The sequence below is a fragment of the Chiloscyllium plagiosum genome, unplaced genomic scaffold, assembly GCF_037043375.1.
Source record: "Chiloscyllium plagiosum isolate Xiang-an unplaced genomic scaffold, Cpla_swu_hap1 HiC_scaffold_46, whole genome shotgun sequence".
Taxonomy (NCBI): domain Eukaryota; kingdom Metazoa; phylum Chordata; class Chondrichthyes; order Orectolobiformes; family Hemiscylliidae; genus Chiloscyllium; species Chiloscyllium plagiosum.
In genome coordinates, this window is record NW_028270184.1 from 71,217 (window position 1) to 88,678 (window position 17,462).

Sequence of the window (17,462 nt, forward strand, 5' to 3'; positions counted from 1 at the left end):
CCGCCCTACATGCTGGGTGGGTATCTGCTCCTGGGTTACAGATCAATGCAATGGTTTGGGGTACACAGCCCTACATGCTGGGAGGGTAACAGCTCCTGGGTTACAGATCAATGCACTGGGGTGGGGTACACAATCCTACATGCTGGGAGGGTAACTGCTCCTGGGTTACAGATCAAGGCCCTGGTTTGGGGTGCACAGCCATAAATGCTGGGAGGGTAACTGCTCCTGGGTTACAGATCAATGCACTGGGGTGGGGTTCACCGCCCTACATGCTGGGAGGGTAGCTGCTCCTCGGTTACAGATCAATGCACTGGGGTGGGGTACACAATCCTACATGCTGGGAGGGTAACTGCTCCTGGGTTACAGATCAAGGCCCTGGTTTGGGGTGCACAGCACTAAATGCTGGGAGGGTAACTGCTCCTGGGTTACAGATCAATGCACTGGGGTGGGGTTCACCGCCCTACATGCTGGGAGGGTAACTGCTCCTGGGTTACAGATCAATGCACTGGGGTAGGGTACACAATCCTACGTGCTGGGAGGGTAACTGCTCCTGGGTTACAGATCAAGGCCCTGGTTTGTGGTGCAAAGCCCTAAATGCTGGGAGGGTAACTGCTCCTGGGTTGCAGATCAATGCCCTGGTTTGGTGTACACAGCCCAACATGCTGGGAGGGTAACTGCTCCTGGGTTACAGATCAATGCACTGGTGTGGGGTACAGAGCCCTACATGCTGGGAGGGTAACTGCTACTGGGTTACAGATCAATGAACTGGGTTGGGGTACACAGCCCTAAATGCTGGGAGGGTAACTGCTCCTGGGTTACAAATCAATGCACTGTCGTGGGGTACACAGCCCTACATGCTGGGAGGGTAACTCCTCCAGGGTTACAGATCAATGCACTGGTGTGGGGTACACAGTCCAACATGCTGGGAGGGCAAATGCTCCTGGGTTACAGAACAATGAACTGGGGTGTGGTACACAGCCCTACATGCTGGGAGGGTAACTGCTCCTGGGATGCAGATCAATGCAATGGTTTTGTGTACACAGTCCTACATGCTGGGAGCGTAACTGCTCCTCGGTTACAGATCAATGCAATGGTTTGGTGGACACAGCCCTACATGCTGGGAGGGTAACTGCTCCTGGGTTACAGATCAATGCACTGGGGTGGGCTACACCGCCCTACATGCTGGGTGTGTAACTGCTCCTGGGTTACAGATCAATGCAATGGTTTGGGGTACACAGCCCTACATGCTGGGAAGGTAACTGCTCCTGGGTTACAGATCAAGGCGTTGGTGTGGGTTACACAGCCCTACGTGCTGGGAGGGTAACTGCTACTGGGTTACAGATCAATGAACTGGGTTGGGGTACGCAGCCCTACATGCTGGGAGGGTAACTGCTCCTGGGTTACAAATCAGTGCACTGGCGTGGGGTTCACCGCCCTACATGCTGGGAGGGTAACTGCTCCTGGGATACAGATCAATGCAATGGTTTGGTGTACACAGCCCTACAAGCTGGTAGGTTAACTGCTCCTGGGTTACAGATCAATGCACTGGGGTGGGCTACACCGCCCTACATGCTTGGTGGGTATCTGCTCCTGGGTTACAGATCAATGCAATGGTTTGGGGTACACAGCCCTACATGCTGGGAGGGTAACAGCTCCTGGGTTACAGATCAATGCACTGGGGTGGGGTACACAATCCTACATGCTGGGAGGGTAACTGCTCCTGGGTTACAGATCAAGGCCCTGGTTTGGGGTGCACAGCCATAAATGCTGGGAGGGTAACTGCTCCTGGGTTACAGATCAATGCACTGGGGTGGGGTTCACCGCCCTACATGCTGGGAGGGTAGCTGCTCCTCGGTTACAGATCAATGCACTGGAGTGGGGTACACAATCCTACATGCTGGGAGGGTAACTGCTCCTGGGTTACAGATCAAGGCCCTGGTTTGGGGTGCACAGCCCTAAATGCTGGGAGGGTAACTGCTCCTGGGTTACAGATCAATGCACTGGGGTGGGGTTCACCGCCCTACATGCTGGGAGGGTAACTGCTCCTGGGTTACAGATCAATGCACTGGGGTAGGGTACACAATCCTACATGCTGGGAGGGTAACTGCTCCTGGGTTACAGATCAAGGCCCTGGTTTGTGGTGCAAAGCCCTAAATGCTGGGAGGGTAACTGCTCCTGGGTTGCAGATCAATGCCCTGGTTTGGTGTACACAGCCCAACATGCTGGGAGGGTAACTGCTCCTGGGTTACAGATCAATGCACTGGTGTGGGGTACAGAGCCCTACATGCTGGGAGGGTAACTGCTACTGGGTTACAGATCAATGAACTGGGTTGGGGTACACAGCCCTAAATGCTGGGAGGGTAACTGCTCCTGGGTTACAAATCAATGCACTGTCGTGGGGTACACAGCCCTACATGCTGGGAGGGTAACTCCTCCAGGGTTACAGATCAATGCACTGGTGTGGGGTACACAGTCCAACATGCTGGGAGGGTAAATGCTCCTGGGTTACAGAACAATGAACTGGGGTGTGGTACACAGCCCTACATGCTGGGAGGGTAACTGCTCCTGGGATGCAGATCAATTTAAAGGTTTTGTGTACACAGTCCTACATGCTGGGAGCGTAACTGCTCCTCGGTTACAGATCAATGCAATGGTTTGGTGGACACAGCCCTACATGCTGGGAGGGTAACTGCTCCTGGGTTACAGATCAATGCACTGGGGTGGGCTACACCGCCCTACATGCTGGGTGTGTAACTGCTCCTGGGTTACAGATCAATGCAATGGTTTGGGGTACACAGCCCTACATGCTGGGAGGGTAACAGCTCCTGGGTTACAGATCAATGCACTGGGGTGGGGTTCACCGCCCTACATGCTGGGAGGGTAACTACTCCTGGGTTACAGTTCAAGGCTTTGGTGTGGGTTACACAGCCCTACATGCTGGGAGGGTAACTGCTACTGGGTTACAGTTCGATGAACTGGGTTGGGGTACACAGCCCTACATGCTGGGAGGGTGACTGCTCATGGGTCACAAATCAATGCACTGGCGTGGGGTACCCAGCCCTACATGCTGGGAGGGTAACTGCTCCAGGGTTACAGATCAATGCACTGGTGTGGTGTACACAGTCCAACATGCTGGGAGGGTAAATGCTCCTGGGTTACAGATCAATGAACTGTGGTGTGGTACACAGCCCTACATCCTGGGAGGGTAACTGCTCCTGGGATACAGATCAATGCAATGGTTTTGTGTACAAAGTCCTACATGCTGGGAGCGTAACTGCTCCTGGGTTACAGATCAATGCAATGGTTTGGTGTACACAGCCCTACAAGCTGGTAGGTTAACTGCTCCTGGGTTACAGATCAATGCACTGGGGTGGGCTACACCGCCCTACATGCGGGTGGGTATCTGCTCCTGGGTTACAGATCAATGCAATGGTTTGGGGTACACAGCCCTACATGCTGGGAGGGTTAATGAACCTGGGTTACAGATCAATGCCCTGCTTTGGTGTACACAGCCCTACATGCTGGGAGGGTAACTGCTCCTGGGTTACAGATCAAGGCCCTGGTTTGGGGTGCACAGCCCTAAATGCTGGGAGGGTAACTGCTCCTGGGTTACAGATCAATGCACTGGTTTGGTGTACACAGCCCTACATGCTGGGAGGGTAACTGCTCCTGGGTTACAGATCAATGCACTGGGGTAGGGTACACAGCCCTATATGCTGGGAGGGCAACTGCTCCTAGGTTGCAGATCAATGCACTGGTTTGGTGTACATTGTCGTACAGGCCTGGAGGGTAACTGCTCCTGGGTTACAGATCAATGCCCTGGTTTGGCGTACACAGCCCTACATGCTGGGACGGTAACTGCTCCTGGGTTACAGATCAATGCACTGGGAAGGGGTACAGCTCTACATGCTGGAAGGATAACGGCTCCTGGGTTACAGATCACTGCCCTGGTTTGGTGTACACAGTCCTACATGCTGGGAGGGTAAATGCTCCTGGGTTACAGATCAATGCCCTGGTTTGGTGTACACAGTCCTACATGCTGGGAGGGTAACTGCTCCTGGGTTGCAGATCAATGCACTGGGTTGGTGTACACAGCCCTACTTGCTGGGAGGGTAAATGCTCCTGGGTTACAGATCAATGCCCTGGTTTGGGGTGCACAGCACTACGTGCTGGGAGGGTAACAGCTCCTGGGTTACATATCAATGCACTGGGGTGAGGTACACAATCCTACATGCTGGGAAGGTAACTGCTCCTGGGTTACAGATCAAGGCCCTGGTTTGGGGTTCACCGCCCTACATGCTGGGAGGGTAACTGCTCCTGCGTTACAGATCAATACCCTGGCGTCGGGTTCACAGCCCTAGATGCTGGGAAGGTAACTGCTCCTGGGTTACAGATCAATGAACTGGGTTGGGGTACACAGCCCTACATGCTGGGAGGTAACTGCTCATGGGTTACAGATCAATGCATTGGTGTGGGGTACACAGCCCAACATGCTGGGAGGGTAACTGCTACTGGGTTACAGATCAATGCACTGGGGTGGGGTTCACCGCCCTACATGCTGGGAGGGTAACTGCTCATGGGTTACAGATCAATGCATTGGTGTGGGGTGTACAGCCCTACATGCTGGGAGGGTAACTGCTCCTGGGTTACAGATCAATGAACTGGGTTGGGGTACACAGCCCTACATCCTGGGAGGGTAACTGCTCCTGGGATACAGATCAATGCAATGGTTTGGTTTACAAAGCCCTACAAGCTGGTAGGTTAACTGCTCCTGGGTTACAGATCAATGCACTGGGGTGGGCTACACCGCCCTACATGCTGGGTGGGTATCTGCTCATGGGTTACAGATCAATGCAATGGTTTGGGGTACACAGCCCTACATGCTGGGAGGGTAACTGAACCTGGGTTACAGTTCAATGCCCTGCTTTGGTGTACACAGCCCTACATGCTGGGAGGGTAACAGCTCCTGGGTTACAGATCAATGCACTGGGGTGGGGTACACAATCCTACATGCTGGGAGGGTAACTGCTCCTGGGTTACAGATCAAGGCCCTCGTTTGGGGCGCACAGTACTAAATGCTGGCAGGGTAACTGCTCCTGGGTTACAGATCAATGCACTGGGGTGGTGTTCACCGCCCTACATGCTGGGATGGTAACTGCTCCTGGGTTACAGATCAATACCCTGGCGTCGGGTAGACAGCCCTAGATGCTGGGAAGGTAACTGCTCCTGGGTTACAGATCAAGGCCCTGGTTTGGGGTGCAAAGCCCTAAATGCTGGGAGGGTAACTGCTCCTGGGTTGCAGATCAATGCCCTGGTTTGGTGTACACAGCCCTAAATGCTGGGAGGGTAACTGCTCATGGGTTACAGATCAATGCATTGGTGTGGGGTACACAGCCCTACATGCTGGGAGGGTAACTGCTACTGGGTTACAGATCAATGCACTGGGGTGGGCTACTCCGCCCTACATGCTGGGTGGGTATCTGCTCCTGGTTTACAGATCAGTGCAATGGTTTGGGGTACACAGCCCTACATGCTGGGAGGGTAACTGAACCTGGGTTACAGATCAATGCCCTGCTTTGGTGTACACAGCCCTACATGCTGGGAGGGTAACAGCTCCTGGGTTACTGATCAATGCACTGGGGTGTGCTACACAATCCTACATGCTGGGAGGGTAACTGCTCCTGGGTTACAGATCAAGGCCCTGGTTTGGGGTGCACAGCCCTAAATGCTGGGAGGGTAACTGCTCCTGGGTTACAGATCAATGCACTGGGGTGGGGTTCACCGCCCTTCATGCTGGGAGGGTAACTGCTCCTCTGTTACAGATCAATACCCTGGCGTCGGGTACACAGCCCTAGATGCTGGGAAGGTAACTGCTCCTGGGTTACAGATCAATGCACTGGTTTGGTGTACACAGCCCTACATTCTGGGAGGGTAACTGCTCCTGGGTTACAGATCAATGCACTGGGGTAGGGTACACCGCCCTATATGCTGGGAAGGTAACTGCTCCTGGGTTACAGATCAATGCCCTGGTTTGGTGTACACAGCCCTACATGCTGGGACGGTAACTGCTCCTGGGTTACAGATCAATGCACTGGGAAAGGGTACAGCTCCAAATGCTGGAAGGATAACGGCTCCTGGGTTAGAGATCACTGCCCTGGTTTGGTGTACACAGACCTACATGCTGGGAGGGTAACTGCTCCTGGGTTACAGATCAATGCACTGGGTTGGTGTACACAGCCCTACATGCTGGGAGGGTAAATGCTCCTAGTTTACAGATCAATGCCCTATTTTGGGTTGCACAGCACTACGTGCTGGGAGGGTAACAGCTCCTGGGTTACAGATCAATGCACTGGGGTGAGGTACACAATCCTACATGCTGGGAGGGTAACTGCTCCTGGGTTACAGATCAAGGCCCTGGTTTGGGGTGCACAGCCCTAAATGCTGGGAGGGTAACTGCTCATGGGTTGTAGATCAATGCACTGGGGTGGGGTTCACCGCCCTACATGCTGGGAGGGTAACTGCTCATGGGTTACAGATGAATGAACTGGGTTGGGGTACACAGCCCTACATGCTGGGAGGGTAACTGCTCCTGGGTTACAAATCAATGCACTGGGGTGGGCAACACAGCCCTACATATTGGGAGGGTAAGATTAGATTAGATTACATTACAGTGTGGAAACAGACCCTTCGGCCCAACAAGTCCACACCGACCCGCCGAAGCAAAACCCACCCTTACCCCTACATTTCCCACTTACCTAACACTACGGGCAATTTAGCATGGCCAATTCACCTGACCCTGCACATCTTTGGACTGTGGGAGGAAACCGGAGCACCCGGAGGAAACCCACGCAGACACGGAGAGAACGTGCAAACTCCACACAGTCAGTCGCCTGAGGCGGGAATTGAACCCGGGTCTCAGGCGCTGTGAGGCAGCAGTGCTAACCACTGTGCACTGGGGTGGGGTTCACAGCCCTACATGCTGGGAGGGTAACTGCTCCTGGGTTATAGATCAATGCCATGGTTTGAGGTACACAGCCCTACATGCTGGGAGGGTAACTGCTCATGGGTTACAGATCAATGCATTGGTGTGGAGTACACAGCCCTACTTGCTGGGAGGGTAACTGCTCCTGGGTTACAGATCAATGCCCTGGTGTGGGGTACACAGCCCTACATGCTGGGAGGGTAACTGCTCCTGGGTTACAGATCAATGCACTGGGGTGGGGTACAAAGCATTACATGCTGGGAGGGTAACTGCTCCTGAGTTACAGATCAATGCACTGGGGTGGGGTACAAAGCCTTACATGCTGGGAGGGTAACTGATCCTGGGTTACAGATCAATGCACTGGGGTGGGGTACACAGCCCTACATGCTGGGAGGATAACTGCTCCTGGGTTACGGATCAATGCCCTGGTTTGGTGTACACAGCCCTACATGCTGGGAGGATAACTGCTCCTGGGTTACAGATCAATGCCCTGGTTTGGTGTACACCGCCCTACATGCTGGGAGGATAACTGCTCCTGGGTTACAGATCAATGCCCTGGTTTGGTGTACACAGCCCTACATGCTGGGAGGATAACTGCTCCTGGGTTACAGATCAATGCCCTGGTTTGGTGTACAAAGCACTTCATGCTGGGAGGGTAACTGCTCCTGGGTTACAGATCAATGCACTGGGGTGGGGTACACACCTCTACATGCTGGGAGGGCAACTCTCCTGGGTTACAGATCAATGCCCTGGTTTGTGGTGCACAGCAATACGTTCTGGGAGGTTAACTGCTCCTGGGTTACAGATTAATGCACTGGTTTGGTGTTCACAGCCCTACATGCTGGGAGGGAACTGCTCCTGGGTTACAGATGAATGCCCTGGTTTTTTGTACACAGCACTACATGCTGGGAGGGTAACTGCTCCTGGGTTACACATCAATGCACTGGGGTGGGGTACACAATCCTACATGCTGGTATGGCAACTGCTCCTGGGTTACAGATCAATGCCCTGGTTTGGTGTACACAGCACTACATGCTGGGAGGGTAACTGCACCTGGGTTACACATCAATGCACTGGGGTGGGATTCACAGCCCTACATGCTGGGAGGGTAACTGCTTCTGGGTTACAGATCAATACCCTGGCGTCGGTACACAGCCCTACAGGCTGGGAGGGTAACTGCTCCTGGGTTACAGATCAATGCCCTGGTGGCGTACACAGCTCTACATGCTGGGTGGGTAAATGCTCCTGCGTTACTGATCAATACCCTGTTTTGGTGTACACAGTCCTACATGCTGGGAGGGTAACTGCTCCTGGGTTACAGATCAATGCACTGGGGTGGGCTACACCGCCCTACATGCTGGGTGGGTATCTGCTCCTGGGTTACAGATTAATACCCTGGTTTGGTGTACACAGCCCTACATGCTGGGAGGGTAACTGCTCCTGGGTTACAGATGAATGCCCTGGTTTGGTGTACACAGCACTACAAGCTGGGAGAGTAACTGCTCCTGGGTTACACATCAATGCACTGGGGTGGGGTACACAATCCTACATGCTGGGAGGGTAAATGCTCCTGGGTTACAGATCAATGCCCTGGTTTGGGGTGCACAGTCCTACATGCTGGGAGGGAAACTGCTTCTGGGTTACAGATCAATACCCTGGCGTCGGGAACACAGCCCTACAGGCTGAGAGGGTAACTGCTCCTGTGTTACAGATCAATGCCCTGGTGTGGGATACACAGCCTTACTTGCTGGGAGGGTAACTGCTCCTGGGTAACAGATCAATGCCCTGGTGTGGAGTACACAGCCCTACATGCTGGGAGGGTAAATGCTCCTGGGTTACTGATCAATGCCCTGGTTTGGTGTACACAGTCCTACTTCCTGGGTGGGTAACTGCTCCTGGGTTACAGATCAATGCCCTGGTTTGGTGTACATAGCCCTACTTTCTGGGAGGGTAACTGCTCCTGGTTTCAGATCAAGGCCCTGGTTTGGGTGCACAGCCCTAAATACTGGGAGGGTAACTGCTCCTGGGTTGCAGATCAGTGCCCTGGTTTGCTGTACACAGCCCAACATGCTGGGAGGGTAACTGCTCCTGGGTTACAGATCAATGCACTGGTGTGGGGTACACAGCCCTACATGCTGGGAAGGTAACTGCTACTGGGTTACAGATCAATGAACTGGGTTGGGGTACATAGCCCTACATGCTGCGAGGGTAACTGCTCCTGGGTTGCAAATCAATGCACTGTCGTGGGGTACACAGCCCTACATGCTGGGAGGGTAACTGCTCCAGGGTTACAGATCAATGCACTGGTGTGGGGTAAACAGTCCAACATGCTGGGAGGGTAAATGCTCCTGGGTTACAGATCAATGAACTGGGGTGTGGTACACAGCCCTACATGCTGGGAGGGTAACTGCTCCTGGGATACAGATCAATGCAATGGTTTTGTGTACACAGTCCTACATGCTGGGAGCGTAACTGCTCCTTGGTTCCAGATCAATGCAATGGTTTGGTGGACACAGACCTACATGCTGGGTGTGTAACTGCTCCTGGGTTACAGATCAATGCAATGGTTTGGGGTACACAGCCCTACATGCTGGGAGGGTAACTGCTCCTGGGTTACAGATCAATGCCCTGGTTTGGTGTACACAGCCCTACATGCTGGGAGGGTAACTGCTCCTGGGTTACAGATCAATGCACTGGGGTGGGGTTCACCGCCCTACATGCTGGGAGGGTAACTGTTCCTGGGTTACAGATCAAGGCGTTGGTGTGGGTTACACAGCCCTACATGCTGGGAGGGTAACAGCTTCTGGGTTACAGATCAATGAACTGGGTTGGGGTACACAGCCCTACATGCTGGGAGGGTAACTGCTCCTGGGTTACAAATCAGTGCACTGGCGTGGGGTTCACCGCCCTACATGCTGGGAGGGTAACTGCTCCTGGGATACAGATCAATGCAATGGTTTGGTGTACACAGCCCTACAAGCTGGTAGGTTAACTGCTCCTGGGTTACAGATCAATGCACTGGGGTGGGCTACACCGCCCTACATGCTGGGTGGGTATCTGCTCCTGGGTTACAGATCAATGCAATGGTTTGGGGTACACAGCCCTACATGCTGGGAGGGTAACAGCTCCTGGGTTACAGATCAATGCACTGGGGTGGGGTACACCGCCCTACATGCTGGGAGGATAACTGCTCCTGGGTTACAGATCAATGCCCTGGTTTGGTGTACACAGCCCTACATGCTGGGAGGATAACTGCTCCTGGGTTACAGATCAATGCCCTGGTTTGGTGTACAAAGCACTTCATGCTGGGAGGGTAACTGCTCCTGGGTTACAGATCAATGCACTGGGGTGGGGTACACACCTCTACATGCTGGGAGGGCAACTCTCCTGGGTTACAGATCAATGCCCTGGTTTGTGGTGCACAGCACTACGTTCTGGGAGGTTAACTGCTCCTGGGTTACAGATTAATGCACTGGTTTGGTGTTCACAGCCCTACATGCTGGGAGGGAACTGCTCCTGGGTTACAGATGAATGCCCTGGTTTTTTGTACACAGCACTACATGCTGGGAGGGTAACTGCTCCTGGGTTACACATCAATGCACTGGGGTGGGGTACACAATCCTACATGCTGGTATGGCAACTGCTCCTGGGTTACAGATCAATGCCCTGGTTTGGTGTACACAGCACTACATGCTGGGAGGGTAACTGCACCTGGGTTACACATCAATGCACTGGGGTGGGATTCACAGCCCTACATGCTGGGAGGGTAACTGCTTCTGGGTTACAGATCAATACCCTGGCGTCGGTACACAGCCCTACAGGCTGGGAGGGTAACTGCTCCTGGGTTACAGATCAATGCCCTGGTGGCGTACACAGCTCTACATGCTGGGTGGGTAAATGCTCCTGCGTTACTGATCAATGCCCTGTTTTGGTGTACACAGTCCTACATGCTGGGAGGGTAACTGCTCCTGGGTTACAGATCAATGCACTGGGGTGGGCTACACCGCCCTACATGCTGGGTGGGTATCTGCTCCTGGGTTACAGATTAATACCCTGGTTTGGTGTACACAGCCCTACATGCTGGGAGGGTAACTGCTCCTGGGTTACACATGAATGCCCTGGTTTGGTGTACACAGCACTACAAGCTGGGAGAGTAACTGCTCCTGGGTTACACATCAATGCACTGGGGTGGGGTACACAATCCTACATGCTGGGAGGGTAAATGCTCCTGGGTTACAGATCAATGCCCTGGTTTGGGGTGCACAGTCCTACATGCTGGGAGGGAAACTGCTTCTGGGTTACAGATCAATACCCTGGCGTCGGGAACACAGCCCTACAGGCTGAGAGGGTAACTGCTCCTGTGTTACAGATCAATGCCCTGGTGTGGGATACACAGCCTTACTTGCTGGGAGGGTAACTGCTCCTGGGTTACAGATCAATGCCCTGGTGTGGAGTACACAGCCCTACATGCTGGGATGGTAAATGCTCCTGGGTTACTGATCAATGCCCTGGTTTGGTGTACACAGTCCTACTTCCTGGGTGGGTAACTGCTCCTGGGTTACAGATCAATGCCCTGGTTTGGTGTACATAGCCCTACTTGCTGGGAGGGTAACTGCTCCTGGTTTCAGATCAAGGCCCTGGTTTGGGTGCACAGCCCTAAATACTGGGAGGGTAACTGCTCCTGGGTTGCAGATCAGTGCCCTGGTTTGGTGTACACAGCCCAACATGCTGGGAGGGTAACTGCTCCTGGGTTACAGATCAATGCACTGGTGTGGGGTACACAGCCCTACATGCTGGGAAGGTAACTGCTACTGGGTTACAGATCAATGAACTGGGTTGGGGTACATAGCCCTACATGCTGCGAGGGTAACTGCTCCTGGGTTACAAATCAATGCACTGTCGTGGGGTACACAGCCCTACATGCTGGGAGGGTAACTGCTCCAGGGTTACAGATCAATGCACTGGTGTGGGGTAAACAGTCCAACATGCTGGGAGGGTAAATGCTCCTGGGTTACAGATCAATGAACTGGGGTGTGGTACACAGCCCTACATGCTGGGAGGGTAACTGCTCCTGGGATACAGATCAATGCAATGGTTTTGTGTACACAGTCCTACATGCTGGGAGCGTAACTGCTCCTTGGTTCCAGATCAATGCAATGGTTTGGTGGACACAGACCTACATGCTGGGTGTGTAACTGCTCCTGGGTTACAGATCAATGCAATGGTTTGGGGTACACAGCCCTACATGCTGGGAGGGTAACTGCTCCTGGGTTACAGATCAATGCCCTGGTTTGGTGTACACAGCCCTACATGCTGGGAGGGTAACTGCTCCTGGGTTACAGATCAATGCACTGGGGTGGGGTTCACCGCCCTACATGCTGGGAGGGTAACTGTTCCTGGGTAACAGATCAAGGCGTTGGTGTGGGTTACACAGCCCTACATGCTGGGAGGGTAACAGCTTCTGGGTTACAGATCAATGAACTGGGTTGGGGTACACAGCCCTACATGCTGGGAGGGTAACTGCTCCTGGGTTACAAATCAGTGCACTGGCGTGGGGTTCACCGCCCTACATGCTGGGAGGGTAACTGCTCCTGGGATACAGATCAATGCAATGGTTTGGTGTACACAGCCCTACAAGCTGGTAGGTTAACTGCTCCTGGGTTACAGATCAATGCACTGGGGTGGGCTACACCGCCCTACATGCTGGGTGGGTATCTGCTCCTGGGTTACAGATCAATGCAATGGTTTGGTGTACACAGCCCTACATGCTGGGAGGGTAACAGCTCCTGGGTTACAGATCAATGCACTGGGGTGGGGTACACAATCCTACATGCTGGGAGGGTAACTGCTCCTGGGTTACAGATCAAGGCCCTGGTTTGGGGTGCACAGCCATAAATGCTGGGAGGGTAACTGCTCCTGGGTTACAGATCAATGCACTGGGGTGGGGATCACCGCCCTACATGCTGGGAGGGTAACTGCTCCTCGGTTACAGATCAATGCACTGGGGTGGGGTACATCATCCTACATGCTGGGAGGGTAACTGCTCCTGGGTTACAGATCAAGGCCCTGGTTTGGGGTACACAGCCCTAAATGCTGGGAGGGTAACTGCTCCTGGCTTACAGATCAATGCACTGGGGTGGGGTTCACCGCCCTACATGCTGGGAGGGTAACTGCTCCTGGGTTACAGATCAATGCACTGGGGTGGGGTACACAATCCTACATGCTGGGAGGGTAACTGCTCCTGGGTTACAGATCAAGGCCCTGGTTTGGGGTGCAAAGCCCTAAATGCTGGGAGGGTAACTGCTCCTGGGTTACAGAGCAATGCCCTGGTTTGGTGTACACAGCCCAACATGCTGGGAGGGTAACTGCTCCTGGGTTACAGATCAATGCACTGGTGTGGGGTACAGAGCCCTACATGCTGGGAGGGTAACTGCTACTGGGTTACAGATCAATGAACTGGGTTGGGGTACACAGCCCTAAATGCTGGGAGGGTAACTGCTCCTGGGTTACAAATCAATGCACTGTCGTGGGGTACACAGCCCTACATGCTGGGAGGGTAACTCCTCCAGGGTTACAGATCAATGCACTGGTGTGGGGTACACAGTCCAACATGCTGGGAGGGTAAATGCTCCTGGGTTACAGAACAATGAACTGGGGTGTGGTACACCGCCCTACATGCTGGGTGTGTAACTGCTCCTGGGATACAGATCAATGCAATGGTTTTGTGTACACAGTCCTACATGCTGGGAGCGTAACTGCTCCTCGGTTACAGATCAATGCAATGGTTTGGTGGACACAGCCCTACATGCTGGGAGGGTAACTGCTCCTGGGTTACAGATCAATGCACTGGGGTGGGCTACACCGCCCTACATGCTGGGTGTGTAACTGCTCCTGGGTTACAGATCAATGCAATGGTTTGGGGTACACAGCCCTACATGCTGGGAGGGTAACAGCTCCTGGGTTACAGATCAATGCACTGGGGTGGGGTACACAATCCTACATGCTGGGAGGGTAACTGCTCCTGGGTTACAGATCAAGGCCCTGGTTTGGGGTGCAAAGCCCTAAATGCTGGGAGGGTAACTGCTCCTGGGTTGCAGAGCAATGCCCTGGTTTGGTGTACACAGCCCAACATGCTGGGAGGGTAACTGCTCCTGGGTTACAGATCAATGCACTGGTGTGGGGTACAGAGCCCTACATGCTGGGAGGGTAACTGCTACTGGGTTACAGATCAATGAACTGGGTTGGGGTACACAGCCCTAAATGCTGGGAGGGTAACTGCTCCTGGGTTACAAATCAATGCACTGTCGTGGGGTACACAGCCCTACATGCTGGGAGGGTAACTCCTCCAGGGTTACAGATCAATGCACTGGTGTGGGGTACACAGTCCAACATGCTGGGAGGGTAAATGCTCCTGGGTTACAGAACAATGAACTGGGGTGTGGTACACCGCCCTACATGCTGGGTGTGTAACTGCTCCTGGGATACAGATCAATGCAATGGTTTTGTGTACACAGTCCTACATGCTGGGAGCGTAACTGCTCCTCGGTTACAGATCAATGCAATGGTTTGGTGGACACAGCCCTACATGCTGGGAGGGTAACTGCTCCTGGGTTACAGATCAATGCACTGGGGTGGGCTACACCGCCCTACATGCTGGGAGGGTAACTACTCCTGGGTTACAGATCAAGGCATTGGTGTGGGTTACACAGCCCTACATGCTGGGAGGGTAACTGCTACTGGGTTACAGTTCGATGAACTGGGTTGGGGTACACAGCCCTACATGCTGGGAGGGTAACTGCTACTGGGTTACAGTTCGATGAACTGGGTTGGGGTACACAGCCCTACATGCTGGGAGGGTGACTGCTCATGGGTCACAAATCAATGCACTGGCGTGGGGTACCCAGCCCTACATACTGGGAGGGTAACTGCTCCAGGGTTACAGATCAATGCACTGGTGTGGTGTACACAGTCCAACATGCTGGGAGGGTAAATGCTCCTGGGTTACAGATCAATGAACTGGGGTGTGGTACACAGGCCTACATCCTGGGAGGGTAACTGCTCCTGGGATACAGATCAATGCAATGGTTTTGTGTACAAAGTCCTACATGCTGGGAGCGTAACTGCTCCTGGGTTACAGATCAATGCAATGGTTTGGTGTACACAGCCCTACAAGCTGGTAGGTTAACTGCTCCTGGGTTACAGATCAATGCACTGGGGTGGGCTACACCGCCCTACATGCTGGGTGGGTATCTGCTCCTGGGTTACAGATCAATGCAATGGTTTGGGGTACACAGCCCTACATGCTGGGAGGGTAACTGCTCCTGGGTTACAGATCAAGGCCCTGGTTTGGGGTGCACAGCCCTAAATGCTGGGAGGGTAACTGCTCCTGGGTTACAGATCAATGCACTGGTTTGGTGTACACAGCCCTACATGCTGGGAGGGTAACTGCTCCTGGGTTACAGATCAATGCACTGGGGTAGGGTACACAGCCCTATATGCTGGGAGGGCAAATGCTCCTAGGTTGCAGATCAATGCACTGGTTTGGTGTACATTGTCGTACAGGCCTGGAGGGTAACTGCTCCTGGGTTACAGATCAATGCCCTGGTTTGGCGTACACAGCCCTACATGCTGGGACGGTAACTGCTCCTGGGTTACAGATCAATGCACTGGGAAGGGGTACAGCTCTACATGCTGGAAGGATAACGGCTCCTGGGTTACAGATCACTGCCCTGGTTTGGTGTACACAGTCCTACATGCTGGGAGAGCAAATGCTCCTAGGTTGCAGATCAATGCACTGGTTTGGTGTACATTGTCGTACAGGCCTGGAGGGTAACTGCTCCTGGGTTACAGATCAATGCCCTGGTTTGGCGTACACAGCCCTACATGCTGGGACGGTAACTGCTCCTGGGTTACAGATCAATGCACTGGGAAGGGGTACAGCTCTACATGCTGGAAGGATAACGGCTCCTGGGTTACAGATCACTGCCCTGGTTTGGTGTACACAGTCCTACATGCTGGGAGGGTAAATGCTCCTGGGTTACAGATCAATGCCCTGGTTTGGTGTACACAGTCCTACATGCTGGGAGGGTAACTGCTCCTGGGTTGCAGATCAATGCACTGGGTTGGTGTACACAGCCCTACATGCTGGGAGGGTAAATGCTCCTGGGTTACAGATCAATGCCCTGGTTTGGGGTGCACAGCCCTACATGCTGGGACGGTAACTGCTCCTGGGTTACAGATCAATGCACTGGGGTGGGGTTCACCGCCCTACATGCTGGGAGGGTAACTGCTCCTGGGTTACAGATCAAGGCCCTGGTTTGGGGTACACAGCCCAAAATGCTGGGATGGTAACTGCTCCTGGCTTACAGATCAATGCACTGGGGTGGGGTTCACCGCCCTACATGCTGGGAGGGTAACTGCTCCTGGGTTACAGATCAATGCACTGGGGTGGGGTACACAATCCTACATGCTGGGAGGGTAACTGCTCCTGGGTTACAGATCAAGGCCCTGGTTTGGGGTGCAAAGCCCTAAATGCTGGGAGGGTAACTGCTCCTGGGTTGCAGAGCAATGCCCTGGTTTGGTGTACACAGCCCAACATGCTGGGAGGGTAACTGCTCCTGGGTTACAGATCAATGCACTGGTGTGGGGTACAGAGCCCTACATGCTGGGAGGGTAACTGCTACTGGGTTACAGATCAATGAACTGGGTTGGGGTACACAGCCCTAAATGCTGGGAGGGTAACTGCTCCTGGGTTACAAATCAATGCACTGTCGTGGGGTACACAGCCCTACATGCTGGGAGGGTAACTCCTCCAGGGTTACAGATCAATGGACTGGTGTGGGGTACACAGTCCAACATGCTGGGAGGGTAAATGCTCCTGGGTTACAGAACAATGAACTGGGGTGTGGTACACAGCCCTACATGCTGGGAGGGTAACTGCTCCTGGGATACAGATCAATGCAATGGTTTTGTGTACACAGTCCTACATGCTGGGAGCGTAACTGCTCCTCGGTTACAGATCAATGCAATGGTTTGGTGGACACAGACCTACATGCTGGGAGGGTTACTGCTCCTGGTTTACAGATCAATGCACTGGGGTGGGCTACACCGCCCTACATGCTGGGTGTGTAACTGCTCCTGGGTTACAGATCAATGCAATGGTTTGGGGTACACAGCCCTACATGCTGGGAGGGTAACAGCTCCTGGGTTACAGATCAATGCACTGGGGTGGGGTTCACCGCCCTACATGCTGGGAGGGTAACTACTCCTGGGTTACAGATCAAGGCATTGGTGTGGGTTACACAGCCCTACATGCTGGGAGGGTAACTGCTACTGGGTTACAGTTCGATGAACTGGGTTGGGGTACACAGCCCTACATGCTGGGAGGGTGACTGCTCATGGGTCACAAATCAATGCACTGGCGTGGGGTACCCAGCCCTACATGCTGGGAGGGTAACTGCTCCAGGGTTACAGATCAATG